General features: G+C 39.0%; 1 protein-coding gene across 1 annotated transcript in view; it reads left to right on the plus strand.

The window, feature by feature from the left end:
* LOC138146343 (phosphopantothenate--cysteine ligase-like) overlaps window positions 1-14,247 on the plus strand; it is a 208,870-nt gene that overhangs the window by 128,164 nt on the left and 66,459 nt on the right. The gene's annotated exons all lie outside the window — the stretch shown is intronic.

Raw genomic sequence — 14,247 nt, forward strand, 5'->3', positions numbered from 1 at the left:
AATAAATGTCACTACTCAACAGTTTCCTATAATCAACTATGGATATAAGTTATATTTGACATCATCACCACCACCAAATATTTATTGAGTAATACCTGTGTATTGTGGCATTTGGAGTGACCATGACAAGGGATAAGGAAGAATGATCAATTACAGAAAATTGCTTTATTTATGCTTTTCCATAATTAAACTTTCTGGGCACATTAAATTTTCCTACTATTATATTGTTTCCATAATTTGCATAGCATCTCCTACAATCTCATTTATTTATTTGTATTTATATGGTGATATCCTCTCTCTCAAGAGGACCTCTCCTTGAGGTCCAGCACCATGTCTTATGCCTCTTTATATCGCTTTTACTTAGTTCATTGTTTTGTACAAACTGGACACTCAATAAATGTTTGTTGAGGATGATGATATTGGCATATATTTCCAATTGTTTGCTATGAAATTACCCTCTAAATGCCTGATAGAGGACTGTATATAGCAAATTGTTTTCTTTAGAAAGCAATAGAATCTTAGAATTGGAAAGCACCTCATAGGTTATCTTGTCTAACTCCCAATAGAAGCACGACTCTTGTCTGCAACATCTCTAGCAAATGATTCTCTGACTTTTATTTGAAGACCTCCAGTGACCAGGAAACTCATTACTCTAGTGTAGGCTTGTACAACCTGTGACCCATCAAAGGATTTTGAGTGGCCTGTGAAAAATATACAGGAAGTTTTCCTCTACATTTTTCACAGGCCACCCAAAATCCTTTGGCGGTTGTGCAGGCCTGCTCTAGTGTGTTTGAAAGAGCACTGGACGCAGAGGCCCAGGTTTAAATCTTGTTTCTGATATTAACTGTATGACCCTGTGAATACTTTCTCTTTTCTTATCTGTAAAATGTTGATAATAATACCTGGTTGTTGTGAGGAAAGTGCTTTATGTATCTTTATTGTGCTGTACAAGTATCAATTGTCATCCTTATTACCTTCTAGCACAGCCCTTTCCATTTCTGATTTTCCCTGAGTGCTCTCATCATTAGGAAATGTTTTCTTTGGTTAAGCAGAAAATGAAGTAAAAGTCTGCAGAAAGCTTGGTTTGAGACCCTAACTAAGCCAAATCACCCCTAAAGCATTTGTAGACAAAATTGGGAGGAGACCAGTAAACCAACAAAAATGGAAGAGATATTGTCAGAATTTCTAGGGACAGATTAGCTTAATGATTGGTGACAATAAAACCAGCACATTTGCACCCCAACACTTCAATCCCTAATAAGCAACATGGGGGAGTCAAAATGACTCTAGAGAAACTGGAGATGGGAAGAGAAACTGGACTAGACAGGGACTCTCCTAAGAAAGAAATCTGGATGTGGAGGAGACGCTCTTTCAAAAGTCTAAGGGACTGATTTCCAGTGTCTCTGAAAAAAAGACACCAAACATTTAGTGGAAAGTGTAATTACCAGTGATGATAATCACTGACAACTGCTGACATTTCTGTAGAGCTTTGTAATTTGCAAAGTACTTTATGTGCGTTATCTTGGTTGAGTCTCACAACAACCCTGTGAAGTGAGTACTGTTGGTATTATCCCCATATCAACCATCTGAGGTTAAGGAAGGAAAGAAACTAAGCCCCTACTAAGTGTTGGGTGCCATGCTTTACATACATTATCTATATGTATTATCCAGGTATACATATATATGTAAAGGCCAAGCACTTTTATATATTATCTCATTGAATAAGTGACTTCCCTTGGATAATAAAGGTAGAGTCTAAAACTAGCACGTTACACAGTGGCTGACACATAGCACTTACTCAATAAATGGTTCTTGAATTAAATTGAGACAGGATTTACATCCCAATATATCCTAATAGCAGGCCCAGGGCTTGCTTTTCTGCTCTTTTTTATGGATTTTTTAAAATGTTTCATTGGTACTCTATGCTCCTTTTTGGGCTTCACTATTCTTACCCACTCTCTTCCCTATAATTCTCACCCTCAGAATAAAAGGTGCTCCCTTGTAAGATGTAAGGATGGTCAAGCAAAACAAATTCACATAGTGTCTACTCCTATACATGCACGTCTCATTCTGCACTTCTGTTTCATCAGGCCTCTGCTAAGAGGTGGGAATCATCCTCATTAAGTATGTTCTGTCCCTAGTCAAAGAGCTCTTCATTTCTGAATCTGAAACCTTGATCCAGACATTCGAATCTCATTCTCCCTGATGTCTTTTTAGCCTGCTGTTCTTCCCTCACCTTCTGAACTCCCTACTTTTAACTGGCAGAAATGATAAAATGACCCCTGTGCCTTCTAGACCTTCAGTTTAATGCTAAGAACTTCATAATTCTGAGGAATTCTTTCTAGGTTCCTTCTGATGATATAATTTGTTTCCATCTATATTTGTCAAAAGTGGGCAATGGACATCTTGTCTGATAAATCTTTGAAGGCTCACTGTCACATCCTGAATGTGACATGCCCCATGAAGACAGCTCATCTTCTGATTGGTCATGTCACATTGATCTATGTATGCGTTCATGCCTCTCAGCGGAGAGTCACCCACCATCCATATGCATCTCTTCTTCCTAGGGCCAAGAACAGATGTCCTTAATTATGGTGACGACCGTGGATCTGTATCATTTCATGGACCATGAAGAGTTCTTTAATTCATTGACAATAATAAATGCAACATATATTTATTAATGTCTGTTATTAATATGCTAGGTATTGGAGACACATAAATGAAAAAAGGCATAGTCTCTACCCTTGAAGACCTTACAGCACAGTAGGGATATAAGACGTACACAAATAATTGTGATAGAAGTTAGAATGTGAGGGATGTTTAGTGTAAATCAGAGAGGGATAAACTGTTTGGGATGTTAAGCTTTATTTAAATCACTGGCTGCTTAGAATAAAGAAGGCTCCATGGAAGATATGCCATATTTTAAAGAAAGAGAAAGATAGCAATAATCACAGTTTAGAAGGGGATTATAGCTGGAATGGGGTGTGTGGCTTACACAAATAAAACTTCCTTGTCATTAAAATGGGAATAAGAATCCTTGTGTGACTTCTACCACAGGTTTATAGTAAGAAAAGCACTTTATAAAATATACACCCCAATGTACATGTGGCCCATTTGGGATAATTTGGCCACAGGGATAAGTTTTTCATCCAAAGCAGTGCTTTGAAGACTATCTCTCTCCTAAGTTATAGAAGGGTGGCGATCTGCTTTGGTGAAGCAAACATCTGCATCGACAAATGACAGATCCCTGGAGTATTAAAGAACCTATTTTCATTAGAGTTGTTTTATTTAAGATGTACAGATTGCATTTGAAATACTTCTAGTGTATTTGGAAACTCCTCTTCCTTTTGTTGATTAATTCTTGATATTTGTTTGGATTGCAAATTTATATGTTTATTCTCAGTTATGAGTGGTTTTTTTTTTGTTTGTTTTCTTTAACTAAAACTTATCTTGATTTGGTTACTCAGAAGTAAAATCTATTCCGTTTTCCCAACTTTATTAACCTTTTTAAGTTCATCCATCACTTGGATCTTTCCCTTTCTCTTGACTCATACTGCTAACACCCTAGTTCTACCTCATTATCTCCTGTAGACAATAGAGTCTTCTAATTGTCTCCCTCTCTGCAGCACCTCCCTGTTCCAATATGTATTTTACACAACTGCCAAAGTTATCTTCCTAAGACTTTGATCTGACTATATTACTCTCCTGTTTAGTAGCTTCCTACTATAGAATGAAATACAAATTCTTTAGCCTGGCATTTTAAACCCCTTCATGGTCCAACTCCATTCTACCTTTTCCAGCCTGATTTTCATATCACTGCTCTTAATGTACTCTGCATTCCAGCCAGCCTAGAACTCAGCACACTATCTCATACCTCTCTGCATTCTTGTAGATGGTCTCTGCTGCCTAAAATGCCTACCTTCCTCATCTTTTTATTTATGGAGCCTTCCCAGATTTCCTCAGCTCAAAATATTTTCTAACTCCTCTAATATTCCTAGAGTACTTTATCTGAATCCTTCCTTTGTCCACCACCCCCATCTTATATTTTATAGACAAGGGGAAATGCTAGATGTAAACTTTACATAGATTTTATAAAAGTATCTGATAAGGTATCTCTTACTGTTCTTGGGGAAGATGGAAAGATAAGCCTTAAGTGATAAGGATTTAGAATGTACAGGATGGCAGACTCACAGAGAGTTATCAATGGTTCTGGATCATCACAGCAGGGTGGAGTTCTTCATCACCTGTAAGCATCTATGGTCAGCCATCTGTTCCTTCACATTTTAGCCGATAACTTGGATAAAGATATAAAATAAAAATATGCTTATTAAATTTGCAGATGACTTCATTCTGAGAGGAATAGCCAGCCCGGTGGATGATAGAATCAAGATCCAAAAGGACCATGATTAGATCACTGGACTGAATCTAAAAAGATGAAATTCAGTAGAGATAAATATAAAGTCTTGTACTTAGTTACAAAATAATCAACTTCACAGGTATAAAATGACAGAGGTTTGGATAAATAGCAGTTATTATAAGAAAAGATCTGTCCTATAAGCTCAGTCATTGTGTATCAGCAGTGAGATATGGCAGCCAAAAAAGCTAAGACAATCTTGAGCTCTATTAAGAAGGGCATAACTTCCAGGACATTAATAAATTGGAGAATTTTTGGAGGAGAGTGCTCCAGATGGTAAGGGACCTTGAGTTCATGACAGACAAGAATTGGTTGAAGGAACTGGGGGGACACAATAGCTGTCTTAAAGTACCTGAAAAGATTCATTTGTCCCATTTGGCCCCAGAACCAGGAGCAATGGGTGGAAGTTGCAAAGAGACACATTTAGACTTGATGCGAGGAAAGATATCCTAACAGAGCTGTCCCAAAGTAGAATGTGTTGTCTAGAGAAGTGGTGGGTTCCCTTTCCTTGGAGGTTTTCAAGTAGTAGCTTGATGACCACTTCTCCAGAATGCTTTAGTAAAGATTACTTTGGCATATATTTTGAACTAGATGGCTACTGAGACACCTTCTGTAGTTCTGTGATTGTGTGATATATGTCCTCCATCTTCCCTATAGTAGAATGCAAACTTCCTGAGGGCAGGGGTTTGTGTCATTTGATTCTTTGTTATTCTCAGACACTGAGTGAGAACTCTAGCAGTCTTTTTTTTTAAAGCAATTGGGGTTAAGTAACTTGCTCAAGGTTACACGGCCAGTTATTATTTCTGAGTGTGGTGCTGAGTATCTGAGCCCGGATTTGATCCAGGTCATTCCGACACTGGAGCCGATGCTCTTACTCGCTGAGCCACCTGGCCGCCCCTAAGCAATTGGGGTTAAGTAACTTGCTCAAGGTTACACGGCCAGGTGTTTCTGGGTGGGTGCTAAGTGTCTGAGCCCGGGATTCGATCTCCAGGTCTTCTCAACACTGGAGCTGGTGCTCTTACTCGCTGTGCTACCTGGCCGCCCCAAACTCTAGCAGTCTTATACATAGTACTTCTTTTATAAATGATGGTTGAATTGGAAGACTCTATAATCTTCAAACAGCTATTAATTAAATATATATATGTATATAATGGTTCTAATAATGTTAGGCTAGCTACATGGTAGGAAGCACACTATTCTTGTGCTTTTATTCTGAATACTAGCTAAGTTATTGCATATGGTATAATCTTTATGGTGTGGGTGTTGCATCCTTCCTTTTAGATTGTAAGCTCTATGAGAGCAGAAACCATGTCATAATTATCTTTATATGTCCTCGAGAGCTTAAAAGAGGGTTTTTTCACCAGGTTGATACTTAATAACTGGTTGGTGAGTGAAAGCATGAAACAGGAGAGGTGTTGAGGTGAAGGAGAACTGGACCCAGCTGGACTGAAGTGGAGTGTGTGCAAGGGCATAACTGGAGATTAGACCAGATAGGAAGCTTTGTGGTGGGCCTTGAATGCTAGAATAAGGAGTTTGCTTTTTATCCTTTAGGCAATGGTGAGCCACTGAAGGTAAAGGAGTGATTTAAACCTGCGAAGTAGGAAGAATATTGTGACAACTATGTGAAGGAAGGATTGGAGAGGGAAGAGACTGGAGAAAAGAGAAATCAATTAGGCTATTACAGTAGTCCAGGTGAGAGGCAATGAGGACCTGAATTAGGGTGGTGGCAGTATGAGCCAGAGGGGCCAGATGTGTGATCTTGCCAATGAGTTCTGGACTGGCTCAGAAGGGACAGATTTCCCAATCACACAAAGACTCTCACCCCTATAATTACTTCAGTGATTCAGCACATCTCCTCTCCTTCTCCTTTTTCTGTTCCAGTCTCTTGACACTGGTTTGAATTTTCTTATTCATTTTCACAGTCTTTTTCCTTCTTTCTTGTGTTCTTGGAACACAAGACTCCTAGTAATAGCTGCTAAATCCTTCCCACCCACCCCCCAACAAGCAAAAAGCAGTGTGCAGCTCCAATCCAAAATTACCTGGGAAAGTTCCCTTGCCCTTTCCCTCGTCTCACACTTCCCCACAGGAAATGTTGGCTTTCTGTTGCTTCCTGTTCTGCTAGCCTCTGCATGATTAGACTATAATTGGGCATCCTTTTATAAGATCAGTCAGTCAGTAAGCAAGAATTTATTAGGTACCTACTGTGTGACAGGCACTGTTCTGAGTGCTTGGGGCTAAGAACAAAGAATGAAACAAACCCTACTAGAAATGTGCTTGCCTTCAAGAATCATAGATGTAGATCTAGAAAGGATCTCAGGAGTGATCTGGTCCAGCCCAACTCCATTTTATAGATGAGGAAACAGACCCAGGTTGGACCAGACTTGTCATGAGGGCAAGGATTCCATCATGGTGGTTCTGTCTCTAATCTGGTCTTCTTTCAGCTTTGCAATGGGCTTATCCCTGAGCTGACACTGAAGGTAACTGTAATAATCTGTCCCTTGGCTGCTTGGGAAGAGGTGAATACAATAACTACTGCTAGTCTAGCTTTAGCAGTGTAAATGCCTCCCACCTATTTCACCTGTTGAAAAGTGGGATGAGGCTTGGCTGTTAACAAGGTTCCGTTTGATATGGAGCCACAAAGGGCCAGAGCATTGTAGACCCAGCTCCCCTGAGGACCTTCTGGTACGAAGCGTGCTTCTGCTTCCTCTTCCCTGTGTGGCCATAGGATGGTCACCGATCCTCCCTGGGCCTCAGTGTGCTCATCTGTAAGAAGAGGAGGTTGAATTAAATGGCCTCTGAGGTTCCTTCCAACTCTGTGCTGCATTCTCTTCCAGCTCTGCACCCCTGTGCATCCTCTTACAGTGCAGTGTTTCCAGCTTTCCAATATGTTTAATCCTCCAACTGAAGATGAAGTTGTCTGGTATATAGAGATGAAAGATGATGTAATTGGAGGATGTAGCAAAAATGGAGGAGTCATCCCATATTGATATGACAACATGTACATATAAAAGTGTGTGTATATATACAAATTTACCATAAGGCATTCTGGGGAGAGAAGATGCTAGCAGCTATAAACTCAGAAAGGATTTACTGTCGAAGGTGACCCTTGGGATGAGTTTTAGGAAAACCAGAGATGAGGGACAGCTAGTACAAAAGGCAAAAATCAGGGATAAGATTGGCAGCATTATATGTGTGAGGAATAGTAAACAGGCTAGTAGACTTCATGAAAGGGAAGAATGTGACAGAAGACTGGAAAGGCTGGAAGGTAGGAGAGTATGAAGAGCTTTGAATACCAGAGTAGTTCACATTTGATCCTGCAGTAAGAGTGAGCCACAGAACTTTATTGAGTAGAGGGGTTTCATGGTCCAAATTACACTTTAGGAAAATCTCTTGGGTGACTGTGCAGAAGATGGGTTGGAATGGGGAAAGACTTGAGGCTGGTAGAACAGTTAGGAGACAGTCCCAATAGTGTAGGCAAGTGGTGTTCAGAGTTTGAACCAAGGTGATGCCCGTGTTAGTGGAGAGAGGACATACACAAGAAACGTTGTGATGGTAGAAAAGATATGGCAACCAACTGGATATGTGGGATGAGTGTGTGATGATTGAGATTATGGAATGTATTGTTTGGTGTTGCAATTGTAAGAGATAGAACTCCAACATGTAGTCACTCCAACACGAGAATGGTCCTAATGACCATCAACATGAAAGCAGTAATGGACAACCTATGCTTTTCTATTGCCCTGGCTCATTCTGATTCCATGCCAAACATGAAAAACACTTCAGTTTCTGATTAGCCAAGGCTCCTGGCTAACTGTAGTGGTCATGCATTGATACTGTTGGACTCCCTGTTTATCAGCTTAGACCCCAACCCAACTTCTAGTCCTGATTAAGAAACCCTTCCACTTGAGTCTGGTATCAGTAGGCCATCCTGTGGAATTTCCTGACCACATCTGGTGATGGGGATGTGAGTGACCTGGCCTTGTATGGCAAGATCTCAGTCTTTCTGCGTTGCCATATTGTGTGTGTTACTTTTGTTTTTGCCTGCTTGCTGTATAATAAAACTCATGGTTGTACCAACTTCTTGGGTACCAGTTTTCTGTGGATCCTTAAATCCAGGTAGTTGCTCTAAACCAAGTTGTGAGACCAAATAAAACAGTGAGAGTCAAAGAATCAAGGATCACAAAGGATGTGAACTGATTATCCAGAAGAATAATGGTACCCTTGGCAATAATAAGGACATTCAAAAGAAAGGTAGGAAAAATGAGTTCTGCCTTGGACATGTTGAATTTGAGATGCCTATCGTACATACACTTTGAAATGTCCAACGGGCAGTTAGTTGGTGATGTGTGACTAAAACTCAGGAGAGAAAGTAGGGTCAGATGTAAGACATCTGTGTAAAGATAACAGAACCCATAAAATTGGATGAAGTCACCAAGTGAGGAGGTAGAGACAGGAGGGAGAAAAGGTCCCATAATCGAACTTTGAAGTATGCCCACAATTAGGGATGATGATCCAGCCAAGGAGACTGAGACAGGGAGGGACCACTGGAGAGTGGTCAGACAGTTTGTGAAAGAAGAGAGCAGGGTCATGAAACCTAGAGAGGAAAGAACAGGTCGGAGGAATGGGTACTTAGTGTCATTAAATGTTATAAAGAGAGGTCAAGAAGAATGAGATCTAAGACAAGACCATTCATTTGATTTGGCAGATTGTTATTAGCTTTGGAGTTTTAGGTGTCTGGTGAAAACTAGTTAAGCATAACCAGTGAACTTAGGGTCCACATCTGACACTGTAAATAGTATTCTGCAGGGCGGCTAGGTGGTGCAGTGAGTAAAGTGCCAGCCCCGGAGTCAGGAGGACCCAAGTTCGGTTCCGGCCTCAGACACTTAACACCCACACAAAAAAACTAGCCATGTAACCTTGGGAAAGTTACTTAACCCCAATTGCCCTCCAAAAGGCAAAAAAAATAGTATTCTGCTTCTTCCACGTCTCCAGAGAAAATAGAGAGGTATACTTCCTCCTCATTGATAAGGTATATATTGGTCATTAATTACACAGTATTCTGTTTTGTTTTAGTGCTCATTTCATCTACATTATTGTAGTAATTGGGTGTACTATTTTCCTTATTCTGCTTACTTCACTCTTCATCAGTTCATTCACATTTTCTCATATTCCTCTGAATTCTTTATGCTTGTCATTTCTTGTGAAGCAGTAATATTCCAGTACATTCATACACTACAATTTATTCAGCAATCCCTCAGTTTTACAAGTTCTCACTTTGTTTCTCATTTTTTTTGCCACCACAAAAAAGCCTTGTTATGAATATTTTGATATGTGTAGGCCATCTATTTCTGTCTTCTCATCTCCTTGGAGAATATGTCCAGCAATGGCATCTCTGGGTAAAAGGGTTCAAACAATCTAGTGACTTTTCTTGTGTGATTCCAAATTGTTTTCCAGAATGGATGGACCAATTAACATCTTCACCACCAGTGTGAGAGCAGTTTTTAAAAAGTTATGTCTAATTCACATTGGGAAGCTCAAACTTCACTTATATTACATTTTCTATAGCTTTTTATTACAATGGAAGGTTCATTGGATGGTAATGAGGCTTTTCAAAATAAAAATATGTTTTTAGTTTATTAGGGTTATAGAAAATTATTTGGGGCTATAAGAGAAATCAGAAGAAAAACTTTCACATAACCATTGTTTATCCACTAGTATTATCAAGTCTCTGGATGTCCTACTATGAAGGGAAGTTCTGTTATTAATAACTAGAAAGTAACAGAGGAATATAGCCATCAGGGTTTTTCACTGAGCAATATCACTTTGTAATACCCTCTTCCATTCTTACAGCCATAGCTATAGGAGGGATGTCTTTTGGGAAAGGAGAAAAATATGTGAGTAGATGTGGTTGTAATAATTTTTTGTAGTTATAAAACAGCTTTTTGGATAAATTCAAAGGAATTTGAGGATGTTAAAATATAACCTTGACTCCTCCACAATATTGGAGGAATAAGTCATTCTGGAAAAATGATTTGTCATTCAAACTCCTGTTCATGTAATACTTTAAGATTTATAAGATGTTTTCCTTGTGATAAATCTTTGAGTTGGGTAGAGCATGTGTTATTATCCTTATTTTGCAGATGAGGAAACTAAGGCCCAGAGAGATGCAGTGATTTGCCCAGCATCATCTAACTAGTGGCTTTCAGAACTGGGATCTGAACCCCAGGATTCTTCTTACTCCAGTTCTATTGCTCTTTTGGGTAGACCACACACTGCATTTCTGTAAATTAAGGGAGCTTAGCCCCTAAAGCCCTAACTCTTGTTTTATTTCTGAAATGCACCACACACTTCCCTGTATTCTTTAACAGAAATTATTGAACATAATTTAATGTGGAGTCATCATTGTGAGCATCAGGTTTTATAGAGCAATACCTTATCTCCCCAGAAAAAGGGTTCTTTCTAGATGGGGAGTTCCTTCAGATGCTCGTGTTTGCAGATGGCATTGTGCTACCTGCATTTAAACCCTAGAATGTTACAGAGACTTCTAAATGAAATTCAAAGCCATTCAAAAGAGTTTGACCTTATGTTCTCACAGGAAAAACCAAGAAGGCCTATTATCTAGACTCTGATATTCAGTTTTATGGATAGCTCACAGAGCTGTTCTGCAATTGTATATATGTTGGACAACTGCTACAAATGGACAGTGAACCCAGAATGTTTTTGTTATAAATTTAATAAGTGCCAGCAAAAAAAACAGTCAAATAAACAAAGGGCAAAATCTTAACCAAATTAACAAACAAAGAATGATCTTTTATTCTGACCTTCCTGAAGTTCTGCCATATTTCATAGGATTGTAGGTTTAGAGCTGGAAGAGACTATTGAATTCTACCCCCATCTGGCCCCTCCATTTTGAAGGTGAGGAAACTGAGGCAAACAGAGGTAAAGTGACTCACTCAGGGTCACACACCTAGTAAGTGGCAAAGGCGAGATTTTAAATCAGGTCTTTCTAATCACAAGTTCAATTCCCTATCTACTACACCATGCTGTCCCTCTGCCTTTGGCTATTTTTCTTTATTCTTTTCATCTATATGATATAATTGGTGTATATACAGCTCTTTTTTGCCGATTTTATTCTGCATCATCTCATCTAAATTTTAACATAATTCTCATATGCTTCATATTTATCATTCTTATGGTACCATATTATATTTGGACCCCACAACCCAGTGGGCCCCAACTAGACAAGGGTCTCTGACCTCATAGGATCATGGATTCATCCTGAGGGAGGGCCTAATCCCAAAGCAGGGTGTCAAGTTTTCTTCTCTCTGGTTCTATCTCCTCCCAGAGAAACTCCAGGCATAATCATGAGTAGAGGCTTCCAAAAATGTGAATAACAAGATAGAAAAGGTATTCAGTATACATTGTGGCTATCAGGTATAAGACATTTATTTTCTTCACCAAATTAAACTACATAAGTTGTAAAAAAAAACTCAAAAGCATGTATAAATACAGAAATCACAAAATGTTTCATATAGTATTACACAAATTACACTTCCCAAAAGGTAAAGACATTTAGTGGGATGGACTGCTGAACACCCATGAAGTCTTTGCTGTACATCCAGCTTTCACAAGGTCCAGATCTTTTGCCTAGTAGGACGTGGCTTCCTTTAGACCTTCAAATACATGTTGATCCTGACAGTGGTCATCTTCTACTCCAAGAAGTGCATTGTAGCAGCAATCCTCTTCTCTCTGACAGTTAAAACACAAATCTGGAACTCAGGTGCTCAGAGAAGGAAATAACAGATAAAGACAGCTGGAGTCTTGAGGTGCTTTTTGGGAGGATGAAGGTGGTTCTTCCATAAGTGTCCATCTCCCAGACACTTAGTCACCAATTATCTTCAATATTCCCTACCCCCAGTCACTGAGAACTAATCAGCTCACTGTGTCTTTCCATCAAGGTTCATGCCCAGCTCCGTGGGAGATGGCCTCATGTAGCAAGTTATAAATTCTGCTCACTCTTGTTACATCTTTGTTCAACCATTCTCCAATTATTGTATATACAGGTTGTTTCCAGTCATCTGCTATTAAAAATAAGATCTGTCAATAATTTTGTTCCTTTTATGGTGTTTTTGGGATCAAGTCCTAGGAGAAGAATCACTGAGTGGAGACGCATGATCTCCAAAATTTATATCAGTCTATGGTCATACCAACAATATTTTAGATTTCCTGTTTGCTCACAGCCCCACCAACACTGGATTTTATATTGTTATAACAATATATTTTATCTTTTTTAAATTAAATTTTATGTTTATTTTTAGTTTACATCATTCATTTCCACAAGATTTTGAGTTACAAATTTTCTCCCCATGTTTCCCCTACTCACCAAAACCCACAAAAACAGTGATCCCACTGTATACTCTCCCCCCAATCTGCTCTCTACTATATCCTCCCTCATGCTCCCTCCTATTTTACAGTAGGGCAAGATGGATCTTGATACCCCAGTGCCTGTATATCTTATTTCCCAGTTTTATATAAAAAATTATATATGTATATATATATTTTATTTTTTAAACATTGATTTTAAAACTTTGAGTTCCAGATTTTTTCCCTTCCTCCCTCATCACTCACCCTTTCTGGGAATATTAGCAATTCAATATAGGTTGTACATGTGTAGCTACGCAAAACATTTCCATAGTGGATAGATTGACTATATTTCCCTCCATCCTATCCTGCCCCCCACTTGTTCTATTCTCTACTTTGACCCTGTCCCTTTTCAAAAGTGTGTGCTTCTAACTACACTCCCCCCAAACCTGCCCTCCCCTCCATCATTCCCCCTCTCATCCCCTTCCCCCTATTCTCCTGTAGGGTAAGATACCCTATTTAGTGTGCATGTCATTCCCTCCCTAAGCCAAATTCAATGCAAGTAAGGTTGACCCATTCCCTTTTGCCTTCCTGTTCTTCCCCTCGATTATAACAGTTTTCCCTTGCTGCTTCTACATGACATAATTTACCCCATTCTGTCTTTCCCCATCTCCTCTCATTATATTCCTCACTCACCTCTCAATTTTACCTTTTAAGTATCATCCCTTCCTATTCAATTGATCCTGTGCCCTCTGTCTATGTATACCTGTACAAATATATACACACACACTCACACATGTATTCATATGCACACATACCCTCCTATATAGACATATATGTATGTATACATATATATATATACATTTATATTCCCTTCAACTATGCTCATACTGAGAAGTTATAATTAAGTTATAATTATCATTTTTCCATGTAGGAATGTAAATAGTTCAACTTTGATAAGTTCCTTATGTTTTCTTTTCCCTGTTTACCTTCTCATGCTTCTCTTGCTTCTTGTATCTGAATGTCACATTTTCTGTTCAACTCTGATTTTTTTTTCATCAAGAACACTTGAAAGTCCTCTATTTCATTGAATGATCATATTTTCCCCTGAAACATTATACTCAGTTTTTCTGGGTAGGTGATTCTTGGTTTTAATCCCAGCTCCTTTGACCTCTGGAATATCATATTGTAGAAGCTGCCAGATCCTCTGTTATCCTGATTGTGTTTCCACAATATTCAAATTGTTTCTTCCTGGCTGCTTGCAATATTTTCTCCTTGATCTGGGAACTCAAAAACCTGGCTATAATATTCTTAGGAATTTTCTTTTTGAGATCTTTTTCAAGAGGTGATTGGCGAATTCTTTCAACCTCTATTTTGCCCTCTGGTTCTAAAACATCAGGGCAATTTTCCTTGAGAATTTCTTGAAGGATGATTTATAAGTTCTTACTTTGATCATGGCTTTCGGTTAGTCC

This window comes from Petaurus breviceps, unplaced genomic scaffold (assembly GCF_028583685.1).
Source record: "Petaurus breviceps papuanus isolate PSGF00001 unplaced genomic scaffold, PetGlider_PUasm1.0 90760, whole genome shotgun sequence".
Lineage (NCBI taxonomy): Eukaryota > Metazoa > Chordata > Mammalia > Diprotodontia > Petauridae > Petaurus > Petaurus breviceps.